Here is a 17,939-nt window from a genome sequence, read left to right as displayed (position 1 = left end):
AAGCTCAGTTTGTTATTTTATAAGTCTCTGATCTTATGGAGCAATACTAATTAAAACAGAATAACCTCATTAAGCCCTTTTCGTCTAAACCTGTTTTCACCTTGCTGACAAGGCCAAATTTTTTGTATCTGATGTGTCACTTTATGTTGCAACAACTCTAGAATGCTTCTACGCATTCACATGATCCTGAGATTGTTTTTGCTTGATGCATTGTATTTTAATGTTCATGGTAAATATAGGTCAATATGATATAAGTTGTGTCCCAAGATTATTTAAGAAAATATAAGAAATCTGACAATTTTTTTTAAAAAAATTACATTTTTAAACATTGAATTTTTATGCTGTTAAAATAAATAGTCATACCGCACAAAATAATTAATAAATAACATTTAGCGCATTTTTAATATTTTTTTGTTGTTAGGATATTAAAAAGGTTAAAAATTTAGCAGCAATTTTTAATTTTTACAAGAAAATTTACAAAATTTGGTTTTTTTTAGGGACCACTTCACTTTTGAAGTAACTTAGAGGAGCCTATATGTTAGAAAACCACCAAACGACACCATTTTAAAATCAGCACCTCTAAAGGTATTCAACAGCGCATTCAGAAACTTTGTAAACCCTTAATTAGCTTTACAGGAATTAACACAACTTGGAATGAAACACAATTTGCCACAAAAATGTTAGTTTTGTTAATTTTTCATTTACACAAGAGTAATAGAAGAAAATGGACCCTAAAATGTATTGTGCAATTTCTCCTTAGTACGCCTATATCCCAAATGTGGTCAAAAAAACAGTTTAGCACGCGGTGTTGTTTGATTTTTGGAATGCAATTTTGGCTGGGATAGATGGTGGATGCCATGTCGTATGAAACCCTCCACAAGTGACAATATTTTGGAAACTACATACCTTAAAGAGTTCATCCAAGGGTTCAGTGACCCTTTTTGATCTACAGAGGCTTCACAAAAGTTTATAATACTGAGACGTGAAAATTAGAATTTTTATTTCCATATAAATGTTGCTTTAACTCCAAATTTTTCATTTTCACAATGCTAAGAAGAAAAGTGGATACCACAATATGTTGTTCAATTTCTTGTGAGAATGCTGATATCCCATGTGTTGTCAGAAACTACTGTTTGGGCATAGAGTAGGGCTTTGAATGTAAGGAATATTATGTGACTTTTAGTGCGCAATTTTGAATGGAATAGACTGTGAGGACACCATGTTGCATTTAATGAGCCTTTGAGGTGTCATAACAGCAGAATCTCCCCCCACAAGTTACCCCATTTTGAAAAGTACACCTCTGAAGGAATTCATGTAGAGGTGTGGTAAGCATCTTGAACGCACAGGTGGTTCATAGAATCTTATAATAATGGAAAAATGTTGTTTTTCCCACTAAAATTTTGCTTTCGCCCCAACTTTTTCATTTTCACAATGGTAATACGATAAAATGGATCATTCAATTTTTGTTGCACAATTTCTGAGTACGCCAATACCTCATATGTAGTCAAAAACTACTGGTTAGGCACAAGGCATGACTTACGAGGGCAGGAGCGCTATTTGACTTCAAGAATACAATTTTGGATTTATTGCAGACTTTATGTCATATTTGAAGAGTCCCTGACATGCCAATACATAAGAACCTCTCCACAAGTGACCAAATATTGGAAATTACTTGAGAAATTAATCTTGAAGTATGGTAAGCATCTTGAACCCACAGTTGCTTCACAGAATGTTATAACAGTTTGTAGTTAAAATGAAAAATTACATTTTATCCACTAAAATGTTTCTTTAGCTTCAACTTTTCATTTTCGCAAGGAATTCTAGGAGAAACTGGATCTGAAAATTTGTAAAGCTACTGCTCAGGTACACTGCAAGACTCAGAAGAGAAGGAGCGCCATTTTGGAGTGCAGATTTTTCTGGAATGGCTTGCGAGTGCCATGTTACATTGACAAAGTGCCAGAACATCAAAACCTCCCCAAACTGACCCCATTTTACAAACTACATCCCTCAATGAAATCATCTAGTGGTGCAGTGATTATATTGACACCACAGGTGTTTCACCAAATTTTATATCATTGAGCCAGGAAGATGAAAAAATACATTTTCACCATTAAAATGTTTTTTTAGCCCCAGATTTTTAATTTTTGCAAGGTGTAATAGATGGAAATGTACTGAAAAATGTGTTAGACACTTTTAAGGCTCTGTTCTCATTTATCCAGTACTGTATGCTGAGCACTTACGCTAGGGTTTCCATTTAAATCTGCAAAATACATGATTAAGACAAAACATTCACTGTACTTAGGCAGATGGAGTCACGTTTGACTCCTTATGGACCGTGTCTGGCAATTTCAGTCTTCTTAGAGTTGCACAAAACTTTGGTCGAAAAAACTTTTGACCATGTCTAAAACGATGGGACATCACTGGGAAAGGGGCCAGGTGGGGTCTAAAGTGTCTGCCTTAATATAGTGAATGGTTCTGTCAGGGGTTTTGTTTGACATGTTTTTTTCCGAGATTTAGACGAAGACCTTGATGTAAGTGCTTAGCGTACAGCATAGGATAAATGTGAACAAATATTTGGAGGCAGAGTGAACAAAAAATAGCACTTGATGAATTGTTTTTATTATTTTTTATGCCGTTCATCGTGCTTGCTACTTTTACAATCTGTCTGGCTTTTCCATCAAAAATATTTTTTTCCATAGCCAGGTTTTAACCCCTTTACGACCTTGGGATTTTCCGTTTTTGCATTTTCATTTTTTGCTCCCCTTCTTTCCAGAGCCAAAGCCTTTTTATTTTTCTGTCAATATGGCCATGTGAAGTGAAATTGCAAAAAAAAATGCAATTCCACAGTTATTTTATTTTTTTTTTTTACGACATTCACTGAATGCTAAAACTGACCTGCCATTATTATTCTCCAGGCCATTATGAGTTCATAGACATCAAAAATGTATAGGTTCTTTTTATTTAAGTGGTAAAAAAAATCCAAAGTTTGCTAAAAAAAAAAAAAAAATGGTCCCATTTTCCGAGACCCGTAGCGTCTCCATTTTTTGGGATCTGGGGCTGGGTGATGGCTTATTCTTTGCGTGTCGAGCTGATGTTTTCATTAATATCATTTTGGGGTATATCCGATGTTTTGATCCCCCGTTATTGCATTTTATTGCAATGTTGCGATGACCAAAAAAACTTAATTCTGCCGTTTAGAACTTTTTTCTCGTTACGCCGTGTACTGATCGGATTAATTCTTTATTTATATTGATAGATCGGGTGATTCTGAACGCGGCGATACCAAATATGTGTATGTGTTTTTTTTTAAATATTTTATTTTGAATGGGGTGAAAGGGGGGTGATTTAAACTTTTATATATTTTTTATATTTTTAAAAACATTTTTTTACACTTTCTGCTTACTTCAATAGTCTCCATACGAGACTAGAAGCAGCAGTTGTCAGATTGCCTCTGCTGCATACAAGCGATGAGCAGATCGCTTGTATGCAGCAGAAATGCTCACTTGCTATGAGCGCCGACCACTGGATGGTGCTCATAGCAATCGAGACTTGACAACCACAGGGGTCTGCTGCAGACCCCGGGTTTTCATGCCCACCCATCGGTGACCCGCGATCATGTGACGGGGTCACCGATGGGCGGGGCTAATGCGGCGATGTTAAATGCTGCTGTCAGAGATTGACAGCTGCATTTAACTGGTTAACAGCCACGGGTGGATAGCGATTCCACCCGCGGCAGTTGCGGGCACATGTCAGCTGTATAAATCAGCTGACATGTGCCCGGTTCAGTGCGGGCTCAGCGCCGGAGCCCGCGCTGAACCGCGCCGGATGGCCTTTGGCGTACTAATACTCGCCAGGCCAGAAAGGGGCTAAGAGCTATAATTTTTTTTATTTTGCTACTAATAGAGCTTTGATTTTTTTTGTAGAATGAGTTAAAGTTTTTATTTCAACCATGTTGGAGTATGTCAGAGAAAAATTAAAATCCATAAAGACATATCCAGAGAGGGAACATATCACCCTCACATTGAACATATGGGATTAATTGTGGCTGGGGGAGAGAGGAACTAATTATAACTGAGGAAGTGAGAGAGAGCTGACACTTTCATCTGCATTGAAGTAGGGGTCTCCCACAGTGACCAGGTAATTACAAAGGAGATTTGCTCTGGGAGAAAGACTGAGATTCATTTACTTAGCAGCGAAGAAGTATGATTACCAGGTGTAAGCTTCCTCTGATCAAAGCCCTAGTCGCAAACTTTTTAAAGCCAGTGGTCAGTGATAAATATTGAGGTTTGCTTGATCCGATATTTGTGGGAGATATATTTTTGGCATCATAGCAAAGGGATGAACATAACCCATCTCACTCACATCACAATAAGGCCATTCTAACTCCTCCAACTTAATGCTATCCAGGCCATGTTTCATTACTACGAGGGTCAGTCAATAAGTAAGGCCTCCTATTTTTTTTCTCCTTAAATAAGGTAGTTATGTTAAATATTCGAATTTGGCACAATTCCTCAAACCTTCTTCTCCAATCCACAGCAATTGCAACTTCCTGCACCAACAGGTGGCAGGACTGTATCCGTTTGCAAAATGGCTGACATCGATGTTCGTATTAGACAATGTTCTGTGATTGAGTTCTTGCATGCAGAAGGTGAAACGCCCATTCGAATTCATGAGAGACTGAAAAATGTGTACGGTGATGCAACAGTGGATGTCAGTACTGTTAGACGATGGGTTCATCGCTGTAACACAGCTGAAGGGCCATCACCGTTGGCTGACAAAATGCGGAGTGGCAGGCCAGTAACCGCAGTGACTCCAAGCAACATTCAGCGAGTCGATGACATCATTCGTGGTGACCGCCGGGTGACTGCAGATGAATTGTGTGGCATTATCTGCCTCAGTAAAGGCAGTGTGATGAAAATTATTGGACAACTGGGATACAGAAAAGTTTGTGCACGGTGGGTCCCAAGAATGCTTTTTACCATGATGGAATACATGCCCTTGTTAAACGGTGGACCAAGACTGTGGAAATGGATGGAGATTATATTGAAAAGTGACAAATTAATTGTTAATGTTGTGGTTTTCAACCTATGCAATTGCATTTGAATTTCTTGCCAATTAAAAGGAGAAAAAAAATAGGAGGCATTACTTATTTACTGACCCTCGTATGTAAAGGTAAAATCGCGATAAGAAACATAACAACAATATCTACCACCTCCATGGGCGAAAATATCCTGTAATTCTCACCCTTCCGCTGACCCACCAGGAATCGTGCAGAGAGATATGTGGCCAGTTGACCTGATTGTCCCAACCTGAATTTCCTCATAACGTCTCTGAGTGATCAGTGATATTCAATAGAGCAGATCTGTATTCCTCTTGATGGAGCCATGTGTTCTCGTTTCTGTCCTGAAGAGTCTGTCTTGGCTGTCTCTTTATAAAGTCTCTCTGATATAGAGTGTGACGAAGTCACTGGTATGATATAAGAGGGGAGGTATGAATCACGCAGGTTGTTAGCCTGTGTGAACTGAAACTAATAAACTTTCTGCCAGCATGTCCACATCTCCTCCAGGCGCAGGAAGCTCAGGCAAGGGTCTATAACCGATCGGCAAGGCTGATGCAGTTCCAGCACGGGGACCGTGTTTTGGTGCTAATCCCTACAGTCAAGAGCAAGTTCCTGGCCAAATGGCAAGATCCGTATGAGGTGGTGGAGAAAGTCAGCGAGGTTAATTATAAAGTCCACCAGCCTGGCCGAAGAAAGCCGCACCAAATATAGCATGTGAACTTGCTCAAGCCATGGCAGGACCGGGAACCTGTGGAAAATCCTTGCTTGGGAGCCGCCCCCGAGGCTAGGTGGAGGAGGTCACTATAGCGGATACTCTATAGCTGGCCCAGAAGCAACAGTGTCGAGAACTACTACATCGGAATCGGGAGCTGTTCTTAGAGTTGCCGGGGCATACTCAGGTGGTAGACATGACGTGCTAACAGAGCCACATGTAAGAGTGAATCTGAAGCCTACTGGATACCAGAGGCACGCCGGGAGGTGATCTCCGATGAGGTGAAGAGGATGCTAGTCCTCGGGGTGATAGACGAGTCAAAGAGTGGGTGGTCGAGCCAAATCGTCCTCATGCCAAAACCCAATGGAGAGTGGAGGTTTTGTAATTACTACCACTGGCTGAACGAGGTGTCCAAGTGTGACGTGTACCCGATGCCCCGCGTCGATGAACTCATGGAGAGGCTTGGACCGGCAAGGTACATCATCACTCTTGACCTGACGAAGGGCTACTGGCAGATCCCCATGTCCTAGACGGCCAAGGAGAAGATGGCTTTCTCAACACCTGATGGGTGCTTTCAATACACTCAGATGCCATTCGGACTACAGGGGGCCCCAGTCACCTTCCAGAGGGCTATGGATTGGATCCTAGCCCCACATAAGAAGCATGCCGCAGCCTACCTTGAGGACATTGTAGTCTTTAGCCCAGACTGGGCTAGTCATTTACCTAAACTACAGGCCGTTGTGGATGCTCTAAGGAAGGCGGGATTTACAATAAATCAGAAAAAAATGCGCCTTTGGAAAAGAGGAGGCCAAGTACTTGGGCTATGTTGTCCAGAGAGGCGAAATAAAGCTGCAAGTCAATAAAGTGGAGGCAATCCAGACCTGGTCGCAACCGCTCTCCATGAAGCAAGTGAGAGCGTTCCTGGGAATGGTGGAATATTACCGGCGGTTTATCCCAAATTTTGCCATGATGGCCGCACTACTGACGGATTGCCTAAAAGGCACCAGGTCAACCATGGTGAAGTGGACGGAGTAAACAGAGACCGCTTTTTAACTGTTGAAGTGTAAACAGCTGGTCCTGGTCGCACCAGACTTTAAGAACAGTTTGTGGTCCAGACAGATGCTTCAGAGGTTGGTCTAGGAGCCGTACTCTCTCAAGAGATAAATGGGGAAGAACATCCCATTCTCTATATGAGCCGGAAGCTTTGGTCCTGTGAGAAAAACTACGCAATAGTAGAAAAGGAGTGTTTAGCCATAAAGTGGGCCGCAGATACACTAAGATACTATCTACTAGGCTGGAAGTTTAAGTTGGTGTCAGACCATGCCCCGTTGAAATGGTTGAGGAAAAAGAGGGGTAAAAATGCCAGGGTAACTAGATGGTTCCTAGCTCTTCAGGACTTCAACTTTCACGTAGAGCATAGGCCCGGGAAGTTACACGGGAACACGGATGCCCTTTCTAGAATTCCCTGTCTGGTATCGGAAGGTGCCCAAACCCTCGGCTTTGGGCTGGGGGGGAAATATGTGGAGTATGATATATGAAGGGAGGTATGTGTCACGCAGGTTGCTAGCCTGTGTGAACTGAAACCAATAAACTTTCTGCCAGCATGTTATATGCTGGGGGTTAACTTTTATAGGGTGTGGTTTTATGGGAATGACATAGAGATGGGAGGGAAGTCATTCCCCATACCTCCACCTCAGGGTGTGGCTGATCACGGTTTAAATGTTCAATCCTGTTTTTTTTTCTGTGTTGTGCTTTGGAGAGGCATGGTCTCCAGACTGGGAGAGCTTCAGCTCAGGACAGAGCTGAAGGCTGTGACAACAACCTGTATGGGCAAATACCATACTTATATGGACTCTGCTATCGTTTATTCTTTTGTTTTGTCATTTTGCCAGTAAGGCCATGTTTATTTTGCTGGAGTGCAGAGCTTTATGCTGTTTAATAAAGCCTGCAGAGAAAACCCGGGTTCCTGAGTCTACTTCCGGAAGCGGCCGAGCGAGTCATCTTGCCACAAGAGGCAGAAAACCCTTTTATAATTCACAACGGTCCTTTTAGACATTATCCACAGGTCAAGGGGGAGGTGAGATGAGTTTAACTTACATTGTTAGAACATCTAATCAATCTGCAGTTTGTCCTCCTGTTTAGCTAGTCAATAAGCTAACTGGCCTGGGACAAAATGTAATCAGCATTTTAGTAAAGATAATAATATAATAATAATAATAATTTTTATTTATATAGCGCCAACATATTCCGCAGCACTTTACAATTAAGAGGGGACATATACAGAAAATAAATCCAATACAAGGTAGGACAGTTTAAACAGTTACATTAGGAGTGAGGGTCCTGCTCGCAAGCTTACAATCTACAAGGAAATGAGGGGACACAGTAGGCAAAAAGAGCTTATTTCAGGTCTAGCAATTATAATAAATAGGAATTTTCATATTAGGCTGCATGATCTGGTCATCAGCCAGTATGTTATATGCAATTATAGTATCAAGTGCAGTTATCATGTGCATGGAGGGTTTGGAGACAGATGAATAGAAGGGAGCAGATTCTGAATAATATTTAGAGGCAGGGAACAGGGGAAAGTTAGGTTAATGAGTTGAGCTGGTAGGCTTGTGACGCGCCCCTGGGCCTGAGTCGTGCGGCATCGCGCGCACGGGGGCTTACCCGGAGCCGGATAAGATAGGGGTAGTAGTCTCGTGGCGGTGACCCGGTCCGTGCCCAGGGAGTCAAACTGAGTGGCAGTATTTAGCAGTAGATGTTAGAATGTTCGACTACGCCACCCGTGGATTGCGGTCATGAGACCGCCGCTGCAGGGCAGACCGCCGAGGCTGGTGTTGTTGGTGCAGCTGAGAATGGAACGACTCCCCACGGGAGGAGTATTGCCTCAGGGCAGCTATTGTAGAGTTGATGATAAGGGTGATGGTGTGGATGTCCCAGTACTGGTGGTGCAGGTGCGACGACGAAACACGGAGTCTGGTAGTGCAGTTTCAAAAGCTTTACTCACGGTTCTTTATCAGGTCGCTTGTGCACAGTAGGACCACCCGAGTCATGCTGCGTCCACCAGGTCAGGGACTCGGCCAACTCCCAGGCAATTCCAGAGCGTGGTCCAGAGCTCCCCTCTCTTCCTTCCTACTGGCCGTCCCCACCAGGGACCCACCTTTGTCCGGCTTCCTCGGGCCTTATGGGGGTAAAACCTCTCTCCGGTTTCCCTGACCCTATGTGGCGTGCCTTCCTGGTGGATGTGGTGAGGGGTCGTGCCAAAACTTGACCACGACCTCCGGTTCCTGGCTAAGGATAATTGGCCTCCACCAGTTTGGGATCCGGCACCCTTCTCTGCCAACCCTTCACCCGTTTTCGTTCTCTTGTGGGATCTCAGGGTTCCCTCTATGCTTGCGTCTCTGGGCCTTTCTTCGTGTTTCTCCTCTTCCTTCTCTCTCCTCTCTGCTTCAGGCCTAGCTCTGGAGCTGGGCCCAGACGGAGCCACAGCTCCCTGTCAGCCCTCTCTGGCTGAACTCTCTCTCAGCTTCTCCTCAGTCTGAACCGACCCTGTTCCTAGATGGTGCCCACCTTTTATACTCCCTCTGACACCCGAACCCTGGTGACAATGCAACCAATGGGCTCCTACCTATGCCCAGAGTCCCTCCCCTGTCTGCTCCTACACCACTGGGATGTTCCTCCCCCCCCCCACTCCAGCCAGGGACAGACGCTGTCGTACCTGCACAACTATCTGGTGGGAGTACCGTTGCTCTGTCCCCCGGAAATGGGGTGAGTGTGGTGCATGCAGCTAACTGAGCCCAGTTCCACGCTCCATCCTTACCCGGGAGTGGAATACCACACCTCTGGTTCGAGGTGCAATACCCCTGTAGCAGCCGAGTCCTCGGGGTGCTACATTCCCCCCTGGTAAACCACAGCACGTCCTCGGGCTGGAAAAGAGCAAAAGCAAATTAAAACATACAAAAATTTTAAAGTGTACACTCGCATGTAAGACATATTAACTTTCAATCATCCCTTTATGGGAGGTACTTTTCTTCTTTTAACGTTACAGGTATAAAACATTACGGAAACATTATTAGACTTTCTGCACACACTTATAAAATACCATCAACTTTTTTAGCAAAAACTTTTTCATATAAAACATTCTCGACCAACACATTCTTGATCTCTGGCCACCGTGCAACTTTTGACCAGGTAAAGTGCAACAGTCACCAATTCTGTAGTAGAAAAACAGTTCTTATAAAACCAGTAGGGGGCGCTTTAGGAAGCGCAACTATTTACAGGGTACGGCCGCTCTCAGTCCTTGGCCAGTGGGGATAAGGGAGTGGCTGCTCACAGTCCTCAGCCTGATTAAGGATAGGGGCACACAGGAAACAGTTCCACGCTAGTCCCAACGGGGACCACACTCCAATTAGCAGCATGACAGGTACCCTTACGGGTAACTATATACAGTTTCAGTTACCGTTCATTAGTAACGATGTCCTCCTGCTCCTTCCTGAGGGTAGTCTTCAGACCCGTCCGGGTCCTCTTGGCTTTCCTCATACTGTATCTCCTCCTCAGTTAGCCGGTGTACGTGAAGGGCGTACGGTCCTTTGGCACACTGATGCCGGGTGAAGGTGACCTCATCACCCGGGTAGAGGTCACGACCTCGGTGTCCCTCCGGCAGGTGGCTCTCGACATCCCTGCGGGTGACAAAGACGTCGCCGGGGGTCCGGTGATCCCGGATAAAGCCCCAGCCATGCTCCAACTGGAACTTTATTACGGTCCCGTTGGCGCGGGGACCGTGGGCCGCACGGGGGTTTCGTCGGGCCCGGCCCCTGTGTGAGCCTCTGATCCCGGCTCCGGCGCCCGCCAAAATTGTCCCGCTCCCGTTGGAGGAGGCCCAATTTGCATGGTACCCCACCGGTGAAAACCTCATGGGGTTCACCCAAGAGACCCGGGCGGCCGCAGCCCAGCGTGAGGAGTGCTGCCGTCAACTATCTGGTGGGAGTACCGTTGCTCTGTCCCCCGGAAATGGGGTGAGTGTGGTGCATGCAGCTAACTGAGCCCAGTTCCACGCTCCATCCTTACCCGGGAGTGGAATACCACACCTCTGGTTCGAGGTGCAATACCCCTGTAGCAGCCGAGTCCTCGGGGTGCTACATTCCCCCCTGGTAAACCACAGCACGTCCTCGGGCTGGAAAAGAGCAAAAGCAAATTAAAACATACAAAAATTTTAAAGTGTACACTCGCATGTAAGACATATTAACTTTCAATCATCCCTTTATGGGAGGTACTTTTCTTCTTTTAACGTTACAGGTATAAAACATTACGGAAACATTATTAGACTTTCTGCACACACTTATAAAATACCATCAACTTTTTTAGCAAAAACTTTTTCATATAAAACATTCTCGACCAACACATTCTTGATCTCTGGCCACCGTGCAACTTGTGACCAGGTAAAGTGCAACAGTCACCAATTCTGTAGTAGAAAAACAGTTCTTATAAAACCAGTAGGGGGCGCTTTAGGAAGCGCAACTATTTACAGGGTACGGCCGCTCTCAGTCCTCGGCCAGTGGGGATAAGGGAGTGGCTGCTCACAGTCCTCAGCCTGATTAGGGATAGGGGCACACAGGAAACAGTTCCACGCTAGTCCCAACGGGGACCACACTCCAGTTAGCAGCATGACAGGTAACCTTACGGGTAACTATATACAGTTTCAGTTACCGTTCATTAGTAACGATATCCTCCTGCTCCTTCCTGAGGGTAGTCTTCAGACCCGTCCGGGTCCTCTTGGCTTTCCTCATACTGTATCTCCTCCTCAGTTAGCCGGTGTACGTGAAGGGCGTACGGTCCTTTGGCACACTGATGCCAGGTGAAGGTGACCTCATCACCCGGGTAGAGGTCACGACCTCGGTGTCCCTCCGGCAGGTGGCTCTCGACATCCCTGCGGGTGACAAAGACGTCGCCGGGGGTCCGGTGATCCCGGAAAAAGCCCCAGCCATGCTCCAACTGGAACTTTATTACGGTCCCGTTGGCGCGGGGACCGTGGGCCGCACGGGGGTTTCGTCGGGCCCGGCGTTTCTGCTCCGCGCTTTGGACCTGCAGCCGTTCCTCGCGGATCCGCCTCTCCTGCCGTTCTCTCCCAAAGACCTCTAGCTGTTGACGGCAGCACTCCTCACGCTGGGCGGCGGCCGCCCGGGTCTCTTGGGTGAACCCCATGTGGTTTTCACCGGTGGGGTACCATGCAAATTGGGCCTCCTCCAACGGGAGCGGGACAATTTTGGCGGGCGCCGGAGCCGGGATCAGAGGCTCACACAGGGGCCGTTCCCTCCGGAGTCGGGGGTTGATGTACTCCGGTGGCCACACGAAGGGCAGCCCGTCCGGGCTAGTATGTTGTGCGAATAGATCTTCGCCCAGGGGCAGCACTGTGGAGGTTGAGGGCGCTGTGGGGGCAGCGGCGCCCGGAGATACTTGGCCTTGCGTCCAGGCCGGAGGCATCCTCTTTGGATCCAGGTATGGCACCTTTGGGGAAAAGGGCGCTGGAGGGGCAGCGGCGCCCGGATTCACCAGGCCTTGCGACCAGGCCGGTGGCGCTGTGGAGGTAGAGGGCGCTGTGGAGACGGCAGCACCCGGGGGTACTCGGCCCTGAGACCAGGCCGGTGGTACTTCCTGCTTTGCCGCGCTCAGGGTTGAGGCGCGTGGCGTAACAGGGGGCGTGGCCGCGGCTCCTGCCGCTTGAGGCCTAGTTGGGAGCAGTGGCGGTGCAGCAACGGGCACGGTGAGTGGGACCTCGGGCTCTGCGACGGGGAGCTGGGGCAGGCTTACGGCTACTGGGCACGGGGTGATGACGTCCCCATTACCTGCTTCCATCCCTGCGGCTCCCTCCGCGGCGTCGTCTCCGGCCTTCGTCCCTCCTGCACCATCCTCAGGGGCAGACATACTCCACGTTGCGGGTGGCGTCCTCTGCTGGCGGGTTCCAGCCTGCTGGACCATCTCCCTTCTCCACTCGGCCAGTGCTTCTTGCTGCACTCGGGCCATCTTCCGGGCCAAGGCCTCCAGCGCGGTCTGTGCACGCTCCCGATCTCTGGGGAGCTGTGCCAGGATCTCCACCAGGCCTTCTGGGGTGGCAGCCTGCAACAGGTTCCGGACCACAGGGTCGGTGCTGCTCGACTCTTCCTCCATCTCCGGGTGCGATCTGTCCAGACTCCTCCAGGCCGCACCCATCCTCTCTGTTTTGTTCCCTATCCGCCCCCATTGAGGGTGGTCCCGGGGTAACTTAGTGACAGTCAGTTCCAGGGGCAGCCCCCTCACACTGATGGACATTTCTATCATTGCAGTCTCTGCTGGTGGGGGCGGTTTCCGCTTTTGGCGCCATTCTTGGACCTGGCCCACGATGGGAGGTGGTCTTTTGCCACCCTCTGGCACGCCCATAATGGCGTCCGCTCTGCCAGGGTGGGAAATCGTCTCAGATGGCGGGAATCGTCTCCTTATGGCGGGAAACTCCGTGGATGGCGGGCAAAGGCTGCAGATGGCGGGCAAACGGCGGGAAACGACCTGAGATGGCGTCCGATGGCGGGGGCCCTCTGGAATTGGCGGGAGACTTCTTCTTACGGTACATGTGAATTTTTCTTCAGGCACGCAGTACCCGGTGGTTGCGGGCACGGAATCCTGCCGACTACGCCAAAGTTGACGCGCCCCTGGGCCTGAGTCGTGCGGCATCGCGCGCACGGGGGCTTACCCGGAGCCGGATAAGATAGGGGTAGTAGTCTCGTGGCGGTGACCCGGTCCGTGCCCAGGGAGTCAAACTGAGTGGCAGTATTTAGCAGTAGATGTTAGAATGTTCGACTACGCCACCCGTGGATTGCGGTCATGAGACCGCCGCTGCAGGGCAGACCGCCGAGGCTGGTGTTGTTGGTGCAGCTGAGAATGGAACGACTCCCCACGGGAGGAGTATTGCCTCAGGGCAGCTATTGTAGAGTTGATGATGGGGGTGATGGTGCGGATGTCCCAGTACAGGTGGTGCAGGTGCGACGACGAAACACGGAGTCTGGTAGTGCAGTTTCAAAAGCTTTACTCACGGTTCTTTATCAGGTCGCTTGTGCACAGTAGGACCACCCGAGTCATGCTGCGTCCACCAGGTCAGGGACTCGGCCAACTCCCAGGCAATTCCAGAGCGTGGTCCAGAGCTCCCCTCTCTTCCTTCCTACTGGCCGTCCCCACCAGGGACCCACCTTTGTCCGGCTTCCTCGGGCCTTATGGGGGTAATACCTCTCTCCGGTTTCCCTGACCCTATGTGGCGTGCCTTCCTGGTGGATGTGGTGAGGGGTCGTGCCAAAACTTGACCACGACCTCCGGTTCCTGGCTAAGGATAATTGGCCTCCACCAGTTTGGGATCCGGCACCCTTCTCTGCCAACCCTTCACCCGTTTTCGTTCTCTTGTGGGATCTCAGGGTTCCCTCTATGCTTGCGTCTCTGGGCCTTTCTTCGTGTTTCTCCTCTTCCTTCTCTCTCCTCTCTGCTTCAGGCCTAGCTCTGGAGCTGGGCCCAGACGGAGCCACAGCTCCCTGTCAGCCCTCTCTGGCTGAACTCTCTCTCAGCTTCTCCTCAGTCTGAACCGACCCTGTTCCTAGATGGTGTCCACCTTTTATACTCCCTCTGACACCCGAACCCTGGTGACAATGCAACCAATGGGCTCCTACCTATGCCCAGAGTCCCTCCCCTGTCTGCTCCTACACCACTGGGATGTTCCTCCCCCCCCCCACTCCAGCCAGGGACAGACGCTGTCGTACCTGCACAACTATCTGGTGGGAGTACCGTTGCTCTGTCCCCCGGAAATGGGGTGAGTGTGGTGCATGCAGCTAACTGAGCCCAGTTCCACGCTCCATCCTTACCCGGGAGTGGAATACCACACCTCTGGTTCGAGGTGCAATACCCCTGTAGCAGCCGAGTCCTCGGGGTGCTACACTTGTTTAAAGAGATGGGTTTTTAAAGTGCACTTGAAGACTTGGGGGCTAGGTATCAGTCGGATTGTCTGGGGTAGTGCTTTCCAGAGTACTGGCGCAGCACGTGAGAAGTCTTGGAGACAGAGGTACGAGGTTCGTATTATCGGGGATGTTAGTCTTAGGTCATTTGTAGAACGAAGGGCACATTGGGCGATAAACAGAGATGAGAGAGGAGATATAAGGCGATGCCGAACTGTGGATAGCTTTGTAGGTGAGAGCGATGAGTTTATATTGGACCCTGTAGCAAATGGGTAATCAGTGTAATGACTGGCACAAGGTGGAGGCACCGGTGAAGTGGCTAGACAGAAATATGACCCTGGCTGTCGTATTCAGGACGGATTGGAGAGGAGAAAGTTTGGTAAGAGGGAGACCGATCAGAAGAGAGTTGCAGTAGTGCACATGAGAGTGAATAAGAGCGACAGTAAGAGATTTAGCAGTTTCAAAGGTGAGAAAAGGTCGGATTCTGGAAATGTTTTTAAGATGCAGGTGACAAGAGCAAGTGAGTGATTGGACATAGGGAATAAAGGAAAGTTAAGTGTCGAATATGACCCCGAGGCAGCGGGCGTGCTGCTTGTGAGTTATGGTTGAACCCTCTAAGATAATTTCAATGTCAGGTAGAGTTAGGTTAGTAGAGGGGAGAAACACAAGAAGTTCAGTTTTGGAGAGATTCAGTTTAAGATAGAGGGAGGATATGATGTTAGAGACAGCAGACAAACTATGCTTGCTATTTTGTATTTGGGTGGGGGTGATGTCAGGGGAAGAAGTGTATAATTGGGTGTCATCAGCATAGAGATGATACTGGAACCCAAATCTGTAAGGTGAAGAGGAGGGGGCCTAGGACTGAGCCCTGCAGAAGCCCGATAGTAAGGGGACGAGGAGAGGAAGAGAAGCCGGCAAAAGATACAGTGAAGCAGCAGTCAGAGAGGTAGGAGGAGAACAGGAAAGAACGGTGTCCTTGAGGCTGATAGTGCGGAGCATAGTGAGCAGGAGCTGGTGATCCACAGTGTAAAATGCAGCAGAGAGATTTAGAAGAATCAGCAGGGAGCCTTGACCTTTGGATTTAGCTTTTAGTAGATCATTAGAGGCTTTAGTAAGGGCAGTTTCAGTAGAGTGTAAAGAATGGAAACCAAATTGTAAAGGGTTGAGAAGAGAATTATCTGAGAGATAGCAGATTAGACGGGAGTGGACCAAGCGTTCCAGGAGTTTAGAGATGAATGGAAGGGGATCCAGGCACTGAGGAGATTGATTATTTTAGATTTGTGTTTATCGTCATAATCATGGATATTAACCATCTTAATTATCTACTGTCTACTTTTCTTCATGCTCATATATATGTGATTCTTTTTATATATTAAAATTGGATGTATAACTTTAAATTTTCTGCAGTTCACCCAATCATTGTACTTATCATGTAAGTTTGTTATCTTATATGACTTATGAACTGAGTGTTTTATACAGACATTGTTCTGCATGTTAAAAAATTATAGCTATTATATACTAATGTAAATTAGTGATTTATGATGGTACTAATATAATATGGGTTAACTTTCAGATTAATATTGTGTATTTTGGTATTATGACGCTCTTATTCATATAATTAGTAATGACCCCGCAGTGATCATCTGCCCATTTATTTGCCCATGACCAATATGGAGGAATTAATGCGGTGTGCATCACCGCCTCTTTTAAGTGTGTGTTGGTCTTTCCCTTATCTATTTAACTAGTAGGGATTCTGCATTGACCATTTCCCCATCTATTTGGCTATGATCAAGATGGTGAATCTAGTGCGGTGCGCATTGCCGCCTCTCGGAGGAAGGCGCTGGTCTCTCCCGTGATTGCCTGTGATGCCACCCGGGGCACTTTCTGGTGACGTGACCGCAATACCGGAGATAGACGCGTGGCTCCTTCCGGCAGGTAGCGTCATGCGCCAACAACATGCACCTGATTTTCCACATATGCGATTGGCTGGCACATTATCACTATGCCTTTATAAGTTACACATGACCCCTATGCCCTATACCACTCCATGAGGAAGCACGCTGTGAAACGCGCATAGGAGCGAGGGGCAGGTGATGACACTTCAGTAGCATGAGTTCTGGTCAGTATAATTGCTTGACAGTGCTGAGTATTGATTGTGGGGCCACTTGGCAAATGCATTCCTTTTATTTATAGGTTATACATTAATCTTTGCATGTTTTGCACTTTATATTGAATTATATCTTGGAATAGACTAGAGTCATGTTGCTGCAGATGCCCTTTAGCACACCTTTAAATCATTTATTTTTATATGTCATGTGGTGTCTTCAATAAAATTTGTGATTTGTTTGTGAAAATTTTTTGGCCACTTATTTATTCACCCAGTTAGTTTTTGTAGGTAGTATACTGAGGAGATTGAACTGAAATGTCCTGATGGATGTGGTTGATTTTTTCTAGGAAATAAGTGCTCAGATCCTCCCCGCTGAGGTTAGTGATGGGGGCCTGTGCTTTATGGCTCAGGAGGGAGTGTACGGTTTCCAAAAGTCTTGAGTTGTTAGCTAGTGAAGTGATGAGAGTGGTGAAGTAGGATTGTTTGGCCACATGAAGGGCAGAGTTATAGGTTTTGTTATTGTTTCATGACCCTCAGTCCCTATCACCAGAGATAACAGACCATAAATTGCAATAAATATCAGCTCAAGTGTCAACATAAAGGCTTACACAAACAATAGTCTGTCCTTCTTGGACAACCAAAGAAAAACACATAAATTCAAAATCAACATAAGGATCCTGAATTTAGATGTCTGGGTGATTAAGAAGAAATGCTGTGCTGTCACATTGGAGATCTCATAAAATTTAAAAAAACAGCATATTGCCCAACCAGCCCCGACAAGGGGAGATATGCGGGCGTAACCTTGATATAATAAAAAGCAGAATTTGGGTGTCTGTCATTGGTCATTCTGGAAGACATAGTTCGCTGTGAGAGTGTTTTAAACTGCACCCCTGAAGCCATATGCTATCTGTAACAGGTGTCCAATCGGCCTGTATAAACGATTGGTGGTGGCTAGTGATGAGCGAGAGTTCTCGTTTAACCCCTTCGCAACCCTGGGGTTTTCCATTTTTGCATTTTCGTTTTTTGCTCCCCTTGTTTCCAGAGCCATAGCGTTTTTATTTTTTGGTCAATATGGCCGTGTGAGGGCTTATTTTTTGC

General features: G+C 47.2%; 1 protein-coding gene across 1 annotated transcript in view; it reads right to left on the bottom strand.

Moving 5' to 3' along the window:
• Positions 1-17,939, bottom strand: part of LOC141272874 (proton channel OTOP2-like) — a 273,399-nt gene that overhangs the window by 172,169 nt on the left and 83,291 nt on the right. The gene's annotated exons all lie outside the window — the stretch shown is intronic.

Source organism: Phyllobates terribilis, unplaced genomic scaffold (genome assembly GCF_046119375.1).
Source record: "Phyllobates terribilis strain yellow unplaced genomic scaffold, ASM4611937v1 Scaffold_5__5_contigs__length_657084704, whole genome shotgun sequence".
Classification (NCBI taxonomy): Eukaryota; Metazoa; Chordata; class Amphibia; order Anura; family Dendrobatidae; genus Phyllobates; species Phyllobates terribilis.
Note: the sequence above shows the minus strand (reverse complement) of the source record. Positions and strands in the feature narration are given on the sequence as shown.